This window comes from Camelus bactrianus, chromosome 15, assembly GCF_048773025.1.
Source record: "Camelus bactrianus isolate YW-2024 breed Bactrian camel chromosome 15, ASM4877302v1, whole genome shotgun sequence".
In the NCBI taxonomy this organism is placed as follows: domain Eukaryota; kingdom Metazoa; phylum Chordata; class Mammalia; order Artiodactyla; family Camelidae; genus Camelus; species Camelus bactrianus.
In genome coordinates this window covers 8,810,236-8,830,558 of record NC_133553.1, presented here as the reverse complement: position 1 = coordinate 8,830,558, position 20,323 = coordinate 8,810,236, and positions in this window count along the sequence as shown.

Genomic DNA, 20,323 nt, shown 5'->3' with positions numbered 1-20,323 from the left:
GTGTGTGTGAAAGCAGTGCTTCAACTAGCTTCTTGGGAACACAAAGGTTCTTTTCAGTTGCAAACTCCACTCCATACATGTATAAGGGGAGGTAGTAGCTCCAACTCGGTTTTAAAGTGAAAACTGCAGGAACTTCAAACCGGCACTAGGAAACAGACTGAGAAACCAGAGTAAAAGTTTCTCCTGCTACCCGTTCCCTTTGTGCTAGATGAACGAACGTCTCTCCACATGCTCAGTTCTGAGAGATAAGTGTGTGTGAAAGCCGTCCTTCACCTAGCTTGTTGGGAACACAAAGTTTCTTTTCTGTTGCAAACCCCATTCCATACATATACTTGGGGAAGTACTAGCTCCAACTCGGTTTTACAGTGAAAACTGCAGGAACTTCAAACCAACACTAGGAAACAGACTGAGAAACCAGAGTAAAAGTTTCTCCTGCAACCCGTTCCCTTTGTGCTAGATGAACGAACGTCTCTCCACATGCTCAGTTCTGAGAGATAAGTGTGTGTGAAAGCCGTCCTTCACCTAGCTTGTTGGGAACACAAAGTTTCTTTTCAGTTGCAAACTCCACTCCATACATATATATGGGGAGGTAGTAGCTCCAACTCTGTTTCACAGTGAAAACTGCAGGAACTTCAAACCGGCACTAGGAAACAGACTGAGAAACCAGAGTAAAAGTTTCTCCTGCAACCCGTTCCCTTTGTGCTAGATGAACGAACGTCTCTCCACATGCTCAGTTCTGAGAGATAAGTGTGTGTGAAAGCCGTCCTTCACCTAGCTTGTTGGGAACACAAAGTTTCTTTTCTCTTGCAAACCCCATTCCATACATATACTTGGGGAAGTACTAGCTCCAACTCGGTTTTACAGTGAAAACTGCAGGAACTTCAAACCGGCACTAGGAAACAGACTGAGAAACCAGAGTAAAAGTTTCCCCTGCAACCCGTTCCCTTTGTGCTAGATGAACGAACGTCTCTCCACATGCTCAGTTCTGAGAGATAAGTGTGTGTGAAAGCCGTCCTTCACCTAGCTTGTTGGGAACACAAAGTTTCTTTTCAGTTGCAAACTCCACTCCATACATATATATGGGGAGGTACTTGATCCAACCCGGTTTTACAGTGAAAACTGCAGGAACTTCAAACCGGCACTAGGAAACAGACTGAGAAACCAGAGTAAAAGTTTCTCCTGGAACCCGTTCCCTTTGTGCTAGATGAACGAACGTCTCTCCACTTGCTCAGTTCTGAGAGATAAGTGTGTGTGAAAGCCGTCCTTCACCTAGCTTGTTGGGAACACAAAGTTTCTTTTCAGTTGCAAACTCCACCTCATACATATCTAAGGGGAGGTACTACCTCCATCCCGGTTTTACAGTGAAAACTGCAGGAACTTCAAACCGGCACTAGGAAACAGACTGAGAAACCAGAGTAAAAGTTTCTCCTGTAACCCTTTCCCTCTGTGCTAGGTGAACGACGTCTCTCCACATGCTCAGTTCTGAGAGATATTTGTGAGTGAAAGCCGTACTTCTCGTAGCTTGTTGGGAACACATAGATTCTTTTCAGTTGAAAACTCCACTCCATACATTTATATGGGGATGTACTAGCTCCAACTCGGTTTTACAATGAAAACTGCAGGAACTTCAAAACGGCACTAGGAAACAGACTGAGAAACCAGAGTAAAAGTTTCTCCTGTAACCCGTTCCCTTTGTGCTAGATGAAAGAACGTCTCTCCACATGCTCAGTTCTGAGAGATAAGTGTGAGTGAAAGCCGTCCTTCACCTAGCTTGTTTGGAACACAAAATTTCTTTTCGGTTGCAAACTCCACTACATACATTTATATGGGGAGGTACTAGCTCCAACTCGGTTTTACAGTGAAAACTGCAGGAACTTCAAACCGGCTCTAGGAAACAGACTGAGAAACCAGAGTAAAATTTTCTCCTGCAACCCGTTCCCTTTGCGCTAGATGAACGAACGTCTCTCCACATGCTCAGTTCTGAGAGATAAGTGTGTGTGAAAGCCGTCCTTCACCTAGCTTGTTGGGAACACAAAGTTTCTTTTCAGTTGCAAACTCCACTCCATACATATATATGGGGAGGTACTAGCTTCAACTCGGTTTTACAGTGAAAACTGCAGGAACTTCAAAACGGCACTAGGAAACAGACTGAGAAACCAGAGTAAAAGTTTCTCCTGCAACCCGTTCCCTTTGTGCTAGATGAACGAACGTCTCCCCACATGCTCAGTTCTGAGAGAAAAGTGTGTGTGAAAGCTGTCCTTCACCTAGCTTGTTGGGAACACAAAGATTCTTTTCAGTTGCAAACTCCACTCCATACATATATATGGGGAGGTACTAGCTCCAACTCTGTTTTACAGTGAAAACTGCAGGAACTTCAAACCAGCACTAGGAAACAGACTAAGAAACCAGAATAAAAGTTTCTCCTGCAACCCGTTCCCTTTGTGCTAGATGAACGAACGTCTCTCCACATGCTCAGTTCTGAGAGATAAGTGTGTGTGAAAGCCGTCCTTCACCTAGCTTGTTGGGAACACAAAGTTTCTTTTCTCTTGCAAGCCCTATTCCATACATATACTTGGGGAAGTACTAGCTCCAACTCGGTTTTACAGTGAAAACTGCAGGAACTTCAAACCGGCACTAGGAAACAGACTGAGAAACCAGAGTAAAAGTTTCTCCTGGAACCCGTTCCCTTTGTGCTAGATGAACGAACGTCTCTCCACTTGCTCAGTTCTGAGAGATAAGTGTGTGTGAAAGCCGTCCTTCACCTAGCTTGTTGGGAACACAAAGTTTCTTTTCAGTTGCAAACTCCACCTCATACATATCTAAGGGGAGGTACTACCTCCATCCCGGTTTTACAGTGAAAACTGCAGGAACTTCAAACCGGCACTAGGAAACAGACTGAGAAACCAGAGTAAAATTTTCTCCTGCAACCCGTTCCCTTTGCGCTAGATGAACGAACGTCTCTCGACATGCTCAGTTCTGAGAGATAAGTGTGTGTGAAAGCCGTCCTTCACCTAGCTTGTTGGGAACACAAAGTTTCTTTTCAGTTGCAAACTCCACTCCATTCATATATATGGGGAGGTACTAGCTTCAACTCGGTTTTACAGTGAAAACTGCAGGAACTTCAAAACGGCACTAGGAAACAGACTGAGAAACCAGAGTAAAAGTTTCTCCTGCAACCCGTTCCCTTTGTGCTAGATGAACGAACGTCTCTCCACATGCTCAGTTCTGAGAGATAAGTGTGTGTGAAAGCCGTCCTTCACCTAGCTTGTTGGGAACACAAAGTTTCTTTTCAGTTGCAAACTCCACTCCATACATTTATAAGGGGAGGTACTAGCTCCAACTCGGTTTTACAGTGAAAACTGCAGGAACTTCAAACCGGCAATTGGAAACAGACTGAGAAACCAGAGTAAAAGTTTCTCCTGCAACCCGTTCCCTTTGTGCTAGATGAACGAACGTCTCTCCACATGCTCAGTTCTGAGAGATAAGTGTGTGTGAAAGCCGTCCTTCACCTAGCTTGTTGGGAACACAAAGTTTCTTTTCAGTTGCAAACTCCACTCCATACATATATATGGGGAGGTATTATCTCCAACTCGGTTTTACAGTGAAAACTGCAGGAACTTCAATCCGGCACTAGGAAACAGACTGAGAAACCAGAGTAAAAGTATCTCCTGCAACCCGTTCCCTTTGTGCTAGATGAACGAACGTCTCTCCACATGCTCAGTTCTGAGAGATAAGTGTGTGTGAAAGCCGTCCTTCACCTAGCTTGTTGGGAACACAAAGTTTCTTTTCAGTTGCAAACTCCACTCCATACATGTATATGGGGAGGTAGTAGCTCCAACTCGGTTTTACAGTGAAAACTGCAGGAACTTCAAACCGGCACTAGGAAACAGACTGAGAAACCAGAGTAAAAGTTTCTCCTGCAACCCGTTCCCTTTGTGCTAGATGAACGAACGTCTCTCCACATGCTCAGTTCTGAGAGATAAGTGTGTGTGAAAGCCGTCCTTCACCTAGCTTGTTGGGAACACAAAGTTTCTTTTCAGTTGCAAACTCCACTCCATACATATATATGGGGAGGTACTAGCTCCAACTCTGTTTTACAGTGAAAACTGCAGGAACTTCAAACCGGCACTAGGAAACAGACTGAGAAACCAGAGTAAAAGTTTCTCCTGCAACCCGTTCCCTTTGTGATAGATGAACGAACGTCTCTCCACATGCTCAGTTCTGAGAGATAAGTGTGTGTGAAAGCCGTCCTTCACCTAGCTTGTTGGGAACACAAAGTTTCTTTTCAGTTGCAAACTCCACTCCATACATATATATGGGGAGGTACTAGCTCCAACTCTGTTTTACAGTGAAAACTGCAGGAACTTCAAACCGGCACTAGGAAACAGACTGAGAAACCAGAGTAAAAGTTTCTCCTGCAACCCGTTCCCTTTGTGCTAGATGAACGAACGTCTCTCCACATGCTCAGTTCTGAGAGATAAGTGTGTGTGAAAGCCGTCCTTCACCTAGCTTGTTGGGAACACAAAGTTTCTTTTCAGTTGCAAACTCCACTCCATACATTTATAAGGGGAGGTACTAGCTCCAACTCGGTTTTACAGTGAAAACTGCAGGAACTTCAAACCGGCAATTGGAAACAGACTGAGAAACCAGAGTAAAAGTTTCTCCTGCAACCCGTTCCCTTTGTGCTAGATGAACGAACGTCTCTCCACATGCTCAGTTCTGAGAGATAAGTGTGTGTGAAAGCCGTCCTTCACCTAGCTTGTTGGGAACACAAAGTTTCTTTTCAGTTGCAAACTCCACTCCATACATATATATGGGGAGGTATTATCTCCAACTCGGTTTTACAGTGAAAACTGCAGGAACTTCAAACCGGCACTAGGAAACAGACTGAGAAACCAGAGTAAAAGTATCTCCTGCAACCCGTTCCCTTTGTGCTAGATGAACGAACGTCTCTCCACATGCTCAGTTCTGAGAGATAAGTGTGTGTGAAAGCCGTCCTTCACCTAGCTTGTTGGGAACACAAAGTTTCTTTTCAGTTGCAAACTCCACTCCATACATATATATGGGGAGGTACTAGCTCCAACTCGGTTTTACAGTGAAAACTGCAGGAACTTCAAACCGGCACTAGGAAACAGACTGAGAAACCAGAGTAAAAGTTTCTCCTGCAACCCGTTCCCTTTGTGCTAGATGAACGAACGTCTCTCCACATGCTCAGTTCTGAGAGATAAGTGTGTGTGAAAGCCGTCCTTCACCTAGCTTGTTGGGAACACAAAGTTTCTTTTCAGTTGCAAACTCCACTCCATACATATATATGGGGAGGTACTAGCTCCAACTCTGTTTTACCGTGAAAACTGCAGGAACTTCAAACCGGCACTAGGAAACAGACTGAGAAACCAGAGTAAAAGTTTCTCCTGCAACCCGTTCCCTTTGTGATAGATGAACGAACGTCTCTCCACATGCTCAGTTCTGAGAGATAAGTGTGTGTGAAAGCCGTCCTTCACCTAGCTTGTTGGGAACACAAAGTTTCTTTTCAGTTGCAAACTCCACTCCATACATATATATGGGGAGGTACTAGCTCCAACTCGGTTTTACAGTGAAAACTGCAGGAACTTCAAACCGGCACTAGGAAACAGACTGAGAAACCAGAGTAAAAGTTTCTCCTGCAACCCGTTCCCTTTGTGCTAGATGAACGAAAGTCTCTAAACATGCTCAGTTCTGAGAGATAAGTGTGTGTGAAAGCCGTCCTTCACCAAGGTTGTTTGGAACACAAAGTTTCTTTTCAGTTTCAAACTCCACTCCATACATATATTTGGGGAGGTACTAGCTCCAACTCAGTTTTACAGTGGAAACTGCAGGAACTTCAAACCGGCACTAGGAAACAGACTGAGAAACCAGAGTAAAAGTTTCTCCTGCAACCCGTTTCCTTTGTGCTAGTTGAACGAACGTCTCTCCACATGCTCAGTTCTGAGAGATAAGTGTGTGTGAAAGCCGTCCTTCACCTAGCTTGTTGGGAACACAAAGTTTCTTTTCAGTTGCAAACTCCACTCCATACATATATATGGGGAGGTATTAGCTCCAACTCGGTTTTACAGTGAAAACTGCAGGAACTTCAAACCGGCACTAGGAAACAGACTGAGAAACCAGAGTAAAAGTTTCTCCTGCAACCCGTTCCCTTTGTGCTAGATGAACGAACGTCTCTCCACATGCTCAGTTCTGAGAGATAAGTGTGTGTGAAAGCCGTCCTTCACCTAGCTTGTTGGGAACACAAAGTTTCTTTTCAGTTGCAAACTCCACTCCATACATATATATGGGGAGGTAGTAGCTCCAACTCGGTTTTACAGTGAAAACTGCAGGAACTTCAAACCGGCACTAGGAAACAGACTGAGAAACCAGAGTAAAAGTTTCTCCTGCAACCCGTTCCCTTTGTGCTAGATGAACGAACGTCTCTCCACATGCTCAGTTCTGAGAGATAAGTGTGTGTGAAAGCCGTCCTTCACCTAGCTTGTTGGGAACACAAAGTTTCTTTTCAGTTGCAAACTCCACTCCATACATATATATGGGGAGGTACTAGCTCCAACTCGGTTTTACAGTGAAAACTGCAGGAACTTCAAACCGGCACTAGGAAACAGACTGAGAAACCAGAGTAAAAGTTTCTCCTGCAACCCGTTCCCTTTGTGCTAGATGAACGAACGTCTCTCCACATGCTCAGTTCTGAGAGATAAGTGTGTGTGAAAGCCGTCCTTCACCTAGCTTGTTGGGAACACAAATGTTCTTTTCAGTTGCAAACCCCACTCCATACATATATAAGGGGAGGTAGTAGCTCCAACACGGTTTTACAGTGAAAACTGCAGGAACTTCAAACCGGCACTAGGAAACAGACTGAGAAACCAGAGTAAAAATTTCTCCTGCAACCCGTTCCCTTTGTGCTAGATGAACGAACGTCTCTCCACATGCTCAGTTCTGAGAGATAAGTGTGTGTGAAAGCCGTCCTTCACCTAGCTTGTTGGGAACACAAAGTTTCTTTTCAGTTGCAAACTCCACTCCATACATATATAAGGGGAGGTACTAGCTCCAACTCGGTTTTACAGTGAAAACTGCAGGAACTTCAAACCGGCACTAGGAAACAGACTGAGAAACCAGAGTAAAAGTTTCTCCTGCAACCCGTTCCCTTTGTGCTAGATGAACGAACGTCTCTCCACATGCTCAGTTCTGAGAGATAAGTGTGTGTGAAAGCCGTCCTTCACCTAGCTTGTTGGGAACACAAAGTTTCTTTTCAGTTGCAAACTCCACTCCATACATATATATGGGGAGGTACTAGCTCCAACTCGGTTTTACAGTGAAAACTGCAGGAACTTCAAACCGGCACTAGGAAACAGACTGAGAAACCAGAGTAAAAGTTTCTCCTGCAACCCGTTCCCTTTGTGCTAGATGAACGAACGTCTCTCCACATGCTCAGTTCTGAGAGATAAGTGTGTGTGAAAGCCGTCCTTCACCTAGCTTGTTGGGAACACAAAGTTTCTTTTCAGTTGCAAACTCCACTCCATACATATATATGGGGAGGTGCTTGCTCCAACTCGGTTTTACAGTGAAAACTGCAGGAACTTCAAACCGGCACTAGGAAACAGACTGAGAAACCAGAGTAAAAGTTTCTCCTGCAACCCGTTCCCTTTGTGCTAGATGAACGAACGTCTCTCCACATGCTCAGTTCTGAGAGATAAGTGTGTGTGAATGCCGTCCTTCACCTAGCTTGTTGGGAACACAAAGTTTCTTTTCAGTTGCAAACTCCACTCCATACATATATTTGGGGAGGTACTAGCTCCAACTCGGTTTTACAGTGAAAACTGCAGGAACTTCAAACCGGCACTAGGAAACAGACTGAGAAACCAGAGTAAAAGTTTCTCCTGCAACCCGTTTCCTTTGTGCTAGTTGAACGAACGTCTCTCCACATGCTCAGTTCTGAGAGATAAGTGCGTGTGAAAGCCGTCCTTCACCTAGCTTGTTGGGAACACAAAGTTTCTTTTCAGTTGCAAACTCCCCTCCATACATATATAAGGGGAGGTAGTAGCTCCAACTCGGTTTTACAGTGAAAACTGCAGGAACTTCAAACCGGCACTAGGAAACAGACTGAGAAACCAGAGTAAAAGTTTCTCCTGCAACCCGTTCCCTTTGTGCTAGATGAACGAACGTCTCTCCACATGCTCAGTTCTGAGAGATAAGTGTGTGTGAAAGCCGTCCTTCACCTAGCTTGTTGGGAACACAAAGTTTCTTTTCAGTTGCAAACTCCTCTCCATACATATATATTGGGAGGTACTAGATCCAACCCGGTTTTACAGTGAAAACTGCAGGAACTTCAAACCGGCACTAGGAAACAGACTGAGAAACCAGAGTAAAAGTTTCTCCTGCAACCCGTTCCCTTTGTGCTAGATGAACGAACGTCTCTCCACATGCTCAGTTCTGAGAGATAAGTGTGTGTGAAAGCCGTCCTTCACCTAGCTTGTTGGGAACACAAAGTTTCTCTTCAGTTGCAAACTCCACTCCATACATATATATGGGGAGGTAGTAGCTCCAACTCGGTTTTACAGTGAAAACTGCAGGAACTTCAAACCGGCACTAGGAAACAGGCTGAGAAACCAGAGTAAAAGTTTCTCCTGCAACCCGTTCCCTTTGTGCTAGATGAACGAACGTCTCTCCACATGCTCAGTTCTGAGAGATAAGTGTGTGTGAAAGCCGTCCTTCACCTAGCTTGTTGGGAACACAAAGTTTCTTTTCAGTTGCAAACTCCACTCCATACATATATTTGGGGAGGTACTAGCTCCAACTCAGTTTTACAGTGAAAACTGCAGGAACTTCAAACCGGCACTAGGAAACAGACTGAGAAACCAGAGTAAAAGTTTCTCCTGCAACCCGTTTCCTTTGTGCTAGTTGAACGAACGTCTCTCCACATGCTCAGTTCTGAGAGATAAGTGCGTGTGAAAGCCGTCCTTCACCTAGCTTGTTGGGAACACAAAGTTTCTTTTCAGTTGCAAACTCCACTCCATACATATATATGGGGAGGTGCTTGCTCCAACTCGGTTTTACAGTGAAAACTGCAGGAACTTCAAACCGGCACTAGGAAACAGACTGAGAAACCAGAGTAAAAGTTTCTCCTGCAACCCGTTCCCTTTGTGCTAGATGAACGAACGTCTCTCCACATGCTCAGTTCTGAGAGATAAGTGTGTGTGAAAGCCGTCCTTCACCTAGCTTGTTGGGAACACAAAGTTTCTTTTCAGTTGCAAACTCCACTCCATACATATATATGGGGAGGTACTAGCTCCAACTCGGTTTTACAGTGAAAACTGCAGGAACTTCAAACCGGCACTAGGAAACAGTCTGAGAAACCAGAGTAAAAGTTTCTCCTGCAACCCGTTCCCTTTGTGCTAGATGAACGAACGTCTCTCCACATGCTCAGTTCTGAGAGATAAGTGTGTGTGAAAGCCGTCCTTCACCTAGCTTGTTGGGAACACAAAGTTTCTTTTCAGTTGCAAACTCCACTCCATACATATATATGGGGAGGTGCTAGCTCCAACTCGGTTTTACAGTGAAAACTGCAGGAACTTCAAACCGGCACTAGGAAACAGACTGAGAAACCAGAGTAAAAGTTTCTCCTGCAACCCGTTCCCTTTGTGCTAGATGAACGAACGTCTCTCCACATGCTCAGTTCTGAGAGATAAGTGTGTGTGAAAGCCGTCCTTCACCTAGCTTGTTGGGAACACAAAGTTTCTTTTCAGTTGCAAACTCCACTCCATACATATATATGGGGAGGTACTAGCTCCAACTCGGTTTTACAGTGAAAACTGCAGGAACTTCATACCGGCACTAGGAAACAGACTGAGAAACCAGAGTAAAAGTTTCTCCTGCAACCCGTTCCCTTTGTGCTAGATGAACGAACGTCTCTCCACATGCTCAGTTCTGAGAGATAAGTGTGTGTGAAAGCCGTCCTTCACCTAGCTTGTTGGGAACACAAAGATTCTTTTCAGTTGCAAACTCCACTCCATACATATATATGGGGAGGTACTAGCTCCAACTCGGTTTTACAGTGAAAACTGCAGGAACTTCAAACCGGCACTAGGAAACAGACTGAGAAACCAGAGTAAAAGTTTCTCCTGCAACCCGTTCCCTTTGTGCTAGATGAACGAACGTCTCTCCACATGCTCAGTTCTGAGAGATAAGTGTGTGTGAAAGCCGTCCTTCACCTAGCTTGTTGGGAACACAAAGGTTCTTTTCAGTTGCAAACTCCACTCCATACATATATAAGGGGAGGTAGTAGCTCCAACACGGTTTTACAGTGAAAACTGCAGGAACTTCAAACCGGCACTAGGAAACAGACTGAGAAACCAGAGTAAAAATTTCTCCTGCAACCCGTTCCATTTGTGCTAGATGAACGAACGTCTCTCCACATGCTCAGTTCTGAGAGATAAGTGTGTGTGAAAGCCGTCCTTCACCTAGCTTGTTGGGAACACAAAGTTTCTTTTCAGTTGCAAACTCCACTCCATACATATATAAGGGGAGGTACTAGCTCCAACTCGGTTTTACAGTGAAAACTGCAGGAACTTCAAACCGGCACTAGGAAACAGACTGAGAAACCAGAGTAAAAGTTTCTCCTGCAACCCGTTCCCTTTGTGCTAGATGAACGAACGTCTCTCCACATGCTCAGTTCTGAGAGATAAGTGTGTGTGAAAGCCGTCCTTCACCTAGCATGTTGGGAACACAAAGTTTCTTTTCAGTTGCAAACTCCACTCCATACATATATATGGGGAGGTATTAGCTCCAACTCGGTTTTACAGTGAAAACTGCAGGAACTTCAAACCGGCACTAGGAAACAGACTGAGAAACCAGAGTAAAAGTATCTCCTGCAACCCGTTCCCTTTGTGCTAGATGAACGAACGTCTCTCCACATGCTCAGTTCTGAGAGATAAGTGTGTGTGAAAGCCGTCCTTCACCTAGCTTGTTGGGAACACAAAGTTTCTTTTCAGTTGCAAACTCCACTCCATACATATATTTGGGGAGGTACTAGCTCCAACTCAGTTTTACAGTGAAAACTGCAGGAACTTCAAACCGGCACTAGGAAACAGACTGAGAAACCAGAGTAAAAGTTTCTCCTGCAACCCGTTTCCTTTGTGCTAGTTGAACGAACGTCTCTCCACATGCTCAGTTCTGAGAGATAAGTGCGTGTGAAAGCCGTCCTTCACCTAGCTTGTTGGGAACACAAAGTTTCTTTTCAGTTGCAAACTCCACTCCATACATATATAAGGGGAGGTAGTAGCTCCAACTCGGTTTTACAGTGAAAACTGCAGGAACTTCAAACCGGCACTAGGAAACAGACTGAGAAACCAGAGTAAAAGTTTCTCCTGCAACCCGTTCCCTTTGTGCTAGATGAACGAACGTCTCTCCACATGCTCAGTTCTGAGAGATAAGTGTGTGTGAAAGCCGTCCTTCACCTAGCTTGTTGGGAACACAAAGTTTCTTTTCAGTTGCAAACTCCTCTCCATACATATATATTGGGAGGTACTAGATCCAACCCGGTTTTACAGTGAAAACTGCAGGAACTTCAAACCGGCACTAGGAAACAGACTGAGAAACCAGAGTAAAAGTTTCTCCTGCAACCCGTTCCCTTTGTGCTAGATGAACGAACGTCTCTCCACATGCTCAGTTCTGAGAGATAAGTGTGTGTGAAAGCCGTCCTTCACCTAGCTTGTTGGGAACACAAAGTTTCTCTTCAGTTGCAAACTCCACTCCATACATATATATGGGGAGGTAGTAGCTCCAACTCGGTTTTACAGTGAAAACTGCAGGAACTTCAAACCGGCACTAGGAAACAGGCTGAGAAACCAGAGTAAAAGTTTCTCCTGCAACCCGTTCCCTTTGTGCTAGATGAACGAACGTCTCTCCACATGCTCAGTTCTGAGAGATAAGTGTGTGTGAAAGCCGTCCTTCACCTAGCTTGTTGGGAACACAAAGTTTCTTTTCAGTTGCAAACTCCACTCCATACATATATTTGGGGAGGTACTAGCTCCAACTCAGTTTTACAGTGAAAACTGCAGGAACTTCAAACCGGCACTAGGAAACAGACTGAGAAACCAGAGTAAAAGTTTCTCCTGCAACCCGTTTCCTTTGTGCTAGTTGAACGAACGTCTCTCCACATGCTCAGTTCTGAGAGATAAGTGCGTGTGAAAGCCGTCCTTCACCTAGCTTGTTGGGAACACAAAGTTTCTTTTCAGTTGCAAACTCCACTCCATACATATATATGGGGAGGTGCTTGCTCCAACTCGGTTTTACAGTGAAAACTGCAGGAACTTCAAACCGGCACTAGGAAACAGACTGAGAAACCAGAGTAAAAGTTTCTCCTGCAACCCGTTCCCTTTGTGCTAGATGAACGAACGTCTCTCCACATGCTCAGTTCTGAGAGATAAGTGTGTGTGAAAGCCGTCCTTCACCTAGCTTGTTGGGAACACAAAGTTTCTTTTCAGTTGCAAACTCCACTCCATACATATATATGGGGAGGTACTAGCTCCAACTCGGTTTTACAGTGAAAACTGCAGGAACTTCAAACCGGCACTAGGAAACAGACTGAGAAACCAGAGTAAAAGTTTCTCCTGCAACCCGTTCCCTTTGTGCTAGATGAACGAACGTCTCTCCACATGCTCAGTTCTGAGAGATAAGTGTGTGTGAAAGCCGTCCTTCACCTAGCTTGTTGGGAACACAAAGTTTCTTTTCAGTTGCAAACTCCACTCCATACATATATATGGGGAGGTGCTTGCTCCAACTCGGTTTTACAGTGAAAACTGCAGGAACTTCAAACCGGCACTAGGAAACAGACTGAGAAACCAGAGTAAAAGTTTCTCCTGCAACCCGTTCCCTTTGTGCTAGATGAACGAACGTCTCTCCACATGCTCAGTTCTGAGAGATAAGTGTGTGTGAAAGCCGTCCTTCACCTAGCTTGTTGGGAACACAAAGTTTCTTTTCAGTTGCAAACTCCACTCCATACATATATTTGGGGAGGTACTAGCTCCAACTCGGTTTTACAGTGAAAACTGCAGGAACTTCAAACCGGCACTAGGAAACAGACTGAGAAACCAGAGTAAAAGTTTCTCCTGCAACCCGTTTCCTTTGTGCTAGTTGAACGAACGTCTCTCCACATGCTCAGTTCTGAGAGATAAGTGCGTGTGAAAGCCGTCCTTCACCTAGCTTGTTGGGAACACAAAGTTTCTTTTCAGTTGCAAACTCCACTCCATACATATATAAGGGGAGGTAGTAGCTCCAACTCGGTTTTACAGTGAAAACTGCAGGAACTTCAAACCGGCACTAGGAAACAGACTGAGAAACCAGAGTAAAAGTTTCTCCTGCAACCCGTTCCCTTTGTGCTAGATGAACGAACGTCTCTCCACATGCTCAGTTCTGAGAGATAAGTGTGTGTGAAAGCCGTCCTTCACCTAGCTTGTTGGGAACACAAAGTTTCTTTTCAGTTGCAAACTCCTCTCCATACATATATATTGGGAGGTACTAGATCCAACCCGGTTTTACAGTGAAAACTGCAGGAACTTCAAACCGGCACTAGGAAACAGACTGAGAAACCAGAGTAAAAGTTTCTCCTGCAACCCGTTCCCTTTGTGCTAGATGAACGAACGTCTCTCCACATGCTCAGTTCTGAGAGATAAGTGTGTGTGAAAGCCGTCCTTCACCTAGCTTGTTGGGAACACAAAGTTTCTTTTCAGTTGCAAACTCCACCTCATACATATCTAAGGGGAGGTACTACCTCCATCCCGGTTTTACAGTGAAAACTGCAGGAACTTCAAACCGGCACTAGGAAACAGACTGAGAAACCAGAGTAAAATTTTCTCCTGCAACCCGTTCCCTTTGCGCTAGATGAACGAACGTCTCTCGACATGCTCAGTTCTGAGAGATAAGTGTGTGTGAAAGCCGTCCTTCACCTAGCTTGTTGGGAACACAAAGTTTCTTTTCAGTTGCAAACTCCACTCCATTCATATATATGGGGAGGTACTAGCTTCAACTCGGTTTTACAGTGAAAACTGCAGGAACTTCAAAACGGCACTAGGAAACAGACTGAGAAACCAGAGTAAAAGTTTCTCCTGCAACCCGTTCCCTTTGTGCTAGATGAACGAACGTCTCTCCACATGCTCAGTTCTGAGAGATAAGTGTGTGTGAAAGCCGTCCTTCACCTAGCTTGTTGGGAACACAAAGTTTCTTTTCAGTTGCAAACTCCACTCCATACATTTATAAGGGGAGGTACTAGCTCCAACTCGGTTTTACAGTGAAAACTGCAGGAACTTCAAACCGGCAATTGGAAACAGACTGAGAAACCAGAGTAAAAGTTTCTCCTGCAACCCGTTCCCTTTGTGCTAGATGAACGAACGTCTCTCCACATGCTCAGTTCTGAGAGATAAGTGTGTGTGAAAGCCGTCCTTCACCTAGCTTGTTGGGAACACAAAGTTTCTTTTCAGTTGCAAACTCCACTCCATACATATATATGGGGAGGTATTATCTCCAACTCGGTTTTACAGTGAAAACTGCAGGAACTTCAATCCGGCACTAGGAAACAGACTGAGAAACCAGAGTAAAAGTATCTCCTGCAACCCGTTCCCTTTGTGCTAGATGAACGAACGTCTCTCCACATGCTCAGTTCTGAGAGATAAGTGTGTGTGAAAGCCGTCCTTCACCTAGCTTGTTGGGAACACAAAGTTTCTTTTCAGTTGCAAACTCCACTCCATACATGTATATGGGGAGGTAGTAGCTCCAACTCGGTTTTACAGTGAAAACTGCAGGAACTTCAAACCGGCACTAGGAAACAGACTGAGAAACCAGAGTAAAAGTTTCTCCTGCAACCCGTTCCCTTTGTGCTAGATGAACGAACGTCTCTCCACATGCTCAGTTCTGAGAGATAAGTGTGTGTGAAAGCCGTCCTTCACCTAGCTTGTTGGGAACACAAAGTTTCTTTTCAGTTGCAAACTCCACTCCATACATATATATGGGGAGGTACTAGCTCCAACTCTGTTTTACAGTGAAAACTGCAGGAACTTCAAACCGGCACTAGGAAACAGACTGAGAAACCAGAGTAAAAGTTTCTCCTGCAACCCGTTCCCTTTGTGATAGATGAACGAACGTCTCTCCACATGCTCAGTTCTGAGAGATAAGTGTGTGTGAAAGCCGTCCTTCACCTAGCTTGTTGGGAACACAAAGTTTCTTTTCAGTTGCAAACTCCACTCCATACATATATATGGGGAGGTACTAGCTCCAACACTGTTTTACAGTGAAAACTGCAGGAACTTCAAACCGGCACTAGGAAACAGACTGAGAAACCAGAGTAAAAGTTTCTCCTGCAACCCGTTCCCTTTGTGCTAGATGAACGAACGTCTCTCCACATGCTCAGTTCTGAGAGATAAGTGTGTGTGAAAGCCGTCCTTCACCTAGCTTGTTGGGAACACAAAGTTTCTTTTCAGTTGCAAACTCCACTCCATACATTTATAAGGGGAGGTACTAGCTCCAACTCGGTTTTACAGTGAAAACTGCAGGAACTTCAAACCGGCAATTGGAAACAGACTGAGAAACCAGAGTAAAAGTTTCTCCTGCAACCCGTTCCCTTTGTGCTAGATGAACGAACGTCTCTCCACATGCTCAGTTCTGAGAGATAAGTGTGTGTGAAAGCCGTCCTTCACCTAGCTTGTTGGGAACACAAAGTTTCTTTTCAGTTGCAAACTCCACTCCATACATATATATGGGGAGGTATTATCTCCAACTCGGTTTTACAGTGAAAACTGCAGGAACTTCAAACCGGCACTAGGAAACAGACTGAGAAACCAGAGTAAAAGTATCTCCTGCAACCCGTTCCCTTTGTGCTAGATGAACGAACGTCTCTCCACATGCTCAGTTCTGAGAGATAAGTGTGTGTGAAAGCCGTCCTTCACCTAGCTTGTTGGGAACACAAAGTTTCTTTTCAGTTGCAAACTCCACTCCATACATATATATGGGGAGGTAGTAGCTCCAACTCGGTTTTACAGTGAAAACTGCAGGAACTTCAAACCGGCACTAGGAAACAGACTGAGAAACCAGAGTAAAAGTTTCTCCTGCAACCCGTTCCCTTTGTGCTAGATGAACGAACGTCTCTCCACATGCTCAGTTCTGAGAGATAAGTGTGTGTGAAAGCCGTCCTTCACCTAGCTTGTTGGGAACACAAAGTTTCTTTTCAGTTGCAAACTCCACTCCATACATATATATGGGGAGGTACTAGCTCCAACTCTGTTTTACCGTGAAAACTGCAGGAACTTCAAACCGGCACTAGGAAACAGACTGAGAAACCAGAGTAAAAGTTTCTCCTGCAACCCGTTCCCTTTGTGATAGATGAACGAACGTCTCTCCACATGCTCAGTTCTGAGAGATAAGTGTGTGTGAAAGCCGTCCTTCACCTAGCTTGTTGGGAACACAAAGTTTCTTTTCAGTTGCAAACTCCACTCCATACATATATATGGGGAGGTACTAGCTCCAACTCGGTTTTACAGTGAAAACTGCAGGAACTTCAAACCGGCACTAGGAAACAGACTGAGAAACCAGAGTAAAAGTTTCTCCTGCAACCCGTTCCCTTTGTGCTAGATGAACGAAAGTCTCTAAACATGCTCAGTTCTGAGAGATAAGTGTGTGTGAAAGCCGTCCTTCACCAAGGTTGTTTGGAACACAAAGTTTCTTTTCAGTTTCAAACTCCACTCCACACATATATTTGGGGAGGTACTAGCTCCAACTCAGTTTTACAGTGGAAACTGCAGGAACTTCAAACCGGCACTAGGAAACAGACTGAGAAACCAGAGTAAAAGTTTCTCCTGCAACCCGTTTCCTTTGTGCTAGTTGAACGAACGTCTCTCCACATGCTCAGTTCTGAGAGATAAGTGTGTGTGAAAGCCGTCCTTCACCCAGCTTGTTGGGAACACAAAGTTTCTTTTCAGTTGCAAACTCCACTCCATACATATATATGGGGAGGTATTAGCTCCAACTCGGTTTTACAGTGAAAACTGCAGGAACTTCAAACCGGCACTAGGAAACAGACTGAGAAACCAGAGTAAAAGTTTCTCCTGCAACCCGTTCCCTTTGTGCTAGATGAACGAACGTCTCTCCACATGCTCAGTTCTGAGAGATAAGTGTGTGTGAAAGCCGTCCTTCACCTAGCTTGTTGGGAACACAAAGTTTCTTTTCAGTTGCAAACTCCACTCCATACATATATATGGGGAGGTAGTAGCTCCAACTCGGTTTTACAGTGAAAACTGCAGGAACTTCAAACCGGCACTAGGAAACAGACTGAGAAACCAGAGTAAAAGTTTCTCCTGCAACCCGTTCCCTTTGTGCTAGATGAACGAACGTCTCTCCACATGCTCAGTTCTGAGAGATAAGTGTGTGTGAAAGCCGTCCTTCACCTAGCTTGTTGGGAACACAAAGTTTCTTTTCAGTTGCAAACTCCACTCCATACATATATATGGGGAGGTACTAGCTCCAACTCGGTTTTACAGTGAAAACTGCAGGAACTTCAAACCGGCACTAGGAAACAGACTGAGAAACCAGAGTAAAAGTTTCTCCTGCAACCCGTTCCCTTTTTGCTAGATGAACGAACGTCTCTCCACATGCTCAGTTCTGAGAGATAAGTGTGTGTGAAAGCCGTCCTTCACCTAGCTTGTTGGGAACACAAATGTTCTTTTCAGTTGCAAACCCCACTCCATACATATATAAGGGGAGGTAGTAGCTCCAACACGGTTTTACAGTGAAAACTGCAGGAACTTCAAACCGGCACTAGGAAACAGACTGAGAAACCAGAGTAAAAATTTCTCCTGCAACCCGTTCCCTTTGTGCTAGATGAACGAACGTCTCTCCACATGCTCAGTTCTGAGAGATAAGTGTGTGTGAAAGCCGTCCTTCACCTAGCTTGTTGGGAACACAAAGTTTCTTTTCAGTTGCAAACTCCACTCCATACATATATAAGGGGAGGTACTAGCTCCAACTCGGTTTTACAGTGAAAACTGCAGGAACTTCAAACCGGCACTAGGAAACAGACTGAGAAACCAGAGTAAAAGTTTCTCCTGCAACCCGTTCCCTTTGTGCTAGATGAACGAACGTCTCTCCACATGCTCAGTTCTGAGAGATAAGTGTGTGTGAAAGCCGTCCTTCACCTAGCTTGTTGGGAACACAAAGTTTCTTTTCAGTTGCAAACTCCACTCCATACATATATATGGGGAGGTACTAGCTCCAACTCGGTTTTACAGTGAAAACTGCAGGAACTTCAAACCGGCACTAGGAAACAGACTGAGAGACCAGAGTAAAAGTTTCTCCTGCAACCCGTTCCCTTTGTGCTAGATGAACGAACGTCTCTCCACATGCTCAGTTCTGAGAGATAAGTGTGTGTGAAAGCCGTCCTTCACCTAGCTTGTTGGGAACACAAAGTTTCTTTTCAGTTGCAAACTCCACTCCATACATATATATGGGGAGGTGCTTGCTCCAACTCGGTTTTACAGTGAAAACTGCAGGAACTTCAAACCGGCACTAGGAAACAGACTGAGAAACCAGAGTAAAAGTTTCTCCTGCAACCCGTTCCCTTTGTGCTAGATGAACGAACGTCTCTCCACATGCTCAGTTCTGAGAGATAAGTGTGTGTGAATGCCGTCCTTCACCTAGCTTGTTGGGAACACAAAGTTTCTTTTCAGTTGCAAACTCCACTCCATACATATATTTGGGGAGGTACTAGCTCCAACTCGGTTTTACAGTGAAAACTGCAGGAACTTCAAACCGGCACTAGGAAACAGACTGAGAAACCAGAGTAAAAGTTTCTCCTGCAACCCGTTTCCTTTGTGCTAGTTGAACGAACGTCTCTCCACATGCTCAGTTCTGAGAGATAAGTGCGTGTGAAAGCCGTCCTTCACCTAGCTTGTTGGGAACACAAAGTTTCTTTTCAGTTGCAAACTCCCCTCCATACATATATAAGGGGAGGTAGTAGCTCCAACTCGGTTTTACAGTGAAAACTGCAGGAACTTCAAACCGGCACTAGGAAACAGACTGAGAAACCAGAGTAAAAGTTTCTCCTGCAACCCGTTCCCTTTGTGCTAGATGAACGAACGTCTCTCCACATGCTCAGTTCTGAGAGATAAGTGTGTGTGAAAGCCGTCCTTCACCTAGCTTGTTGGGAACACAAAGTTTCTTTTCAGTTGCAAACTCCTCTCCATACATATATATTGGGAGGTACTAGATCCAACCCGGTTTTACAGTGAAAACTGCAGGAACTTCAAACCGGCACTAGGAAACAGACTGAGAAACCAGAGTAAAAGTTTCTCCTGCAACCCGTTCCCTTTGTGCTAGATGAACGAACGTCTCTCCACATGCTCAGTTCTGAGAGATAAGTGTGTGTGAAAGCCGTCCTTCACCTAGCTTGTTGGGAACACAAAGTTTCTCTTCAGTTGCAAACTCCACTCCATACATATATATGGGGAGGTAGTAGCTCCAACTCGGTTTTACAGTGAAAACTGCAGGAACTTCAAACCGGCACTAGGAAACAGGCTGAGAAACCAGAGTAAAAGTTTCTCCTGCAACCCGTTCCCTTTGTGCTAGATGAACGAACGTCTCTCCACATGCTCAGTTCTGAGAGATAAGTGTGTGTGAAAGCCGTCCTTCACCTAGCTTGTTGGGAACACAAAGTTTCTTTTCAGTTGCAAACTCCACTCCATACATATATTTGGGGAGGTACTAGCTCCAACTCAGTTTTACAGTGAAAACTGCAGGAACTTCAAACCGGCACTAGGAAACAGACTGAGAAACCAGAGTAAAAGTTTCTCCTGCAACCCGTTTCCTTTGTGCTAGTTGAACGAACGTCTCTCCACATGCTCAGTTCTGAGAGATAAGTGCGTGTGAAAGCCGTCCTTCACCTAGCTTGTTGGGAACACAAAGTTTCTTTTCAGTTGCAAACTCCACTCCATACATATATATGGGGAGGTGCTTGCTCCAACTCGGTTTTACAGTGAAAACTGCAGGAACTTCAAACCGGCACTAGGAAACAGACTGAGAAACCAGAGTAAAAGTTTCTCCTGCAACCCGTTCCCTTTGTGCTAGATGAACGAACGTCTCTCCACATGCTCAGTTCTGAGAGATAAGTGTGTGTGAAAGCCGTCCTTCACCTAGCTTGTTGGGAACACAAAGTTTCTTTTCAGTTGCAAACTCCACTCCATACATATATATGGGGAGGTACTAGCTCCAACTCGGTTTTACAGTGAAAACTGCAGGAACTTCAAACCGGCACTAGGAAACA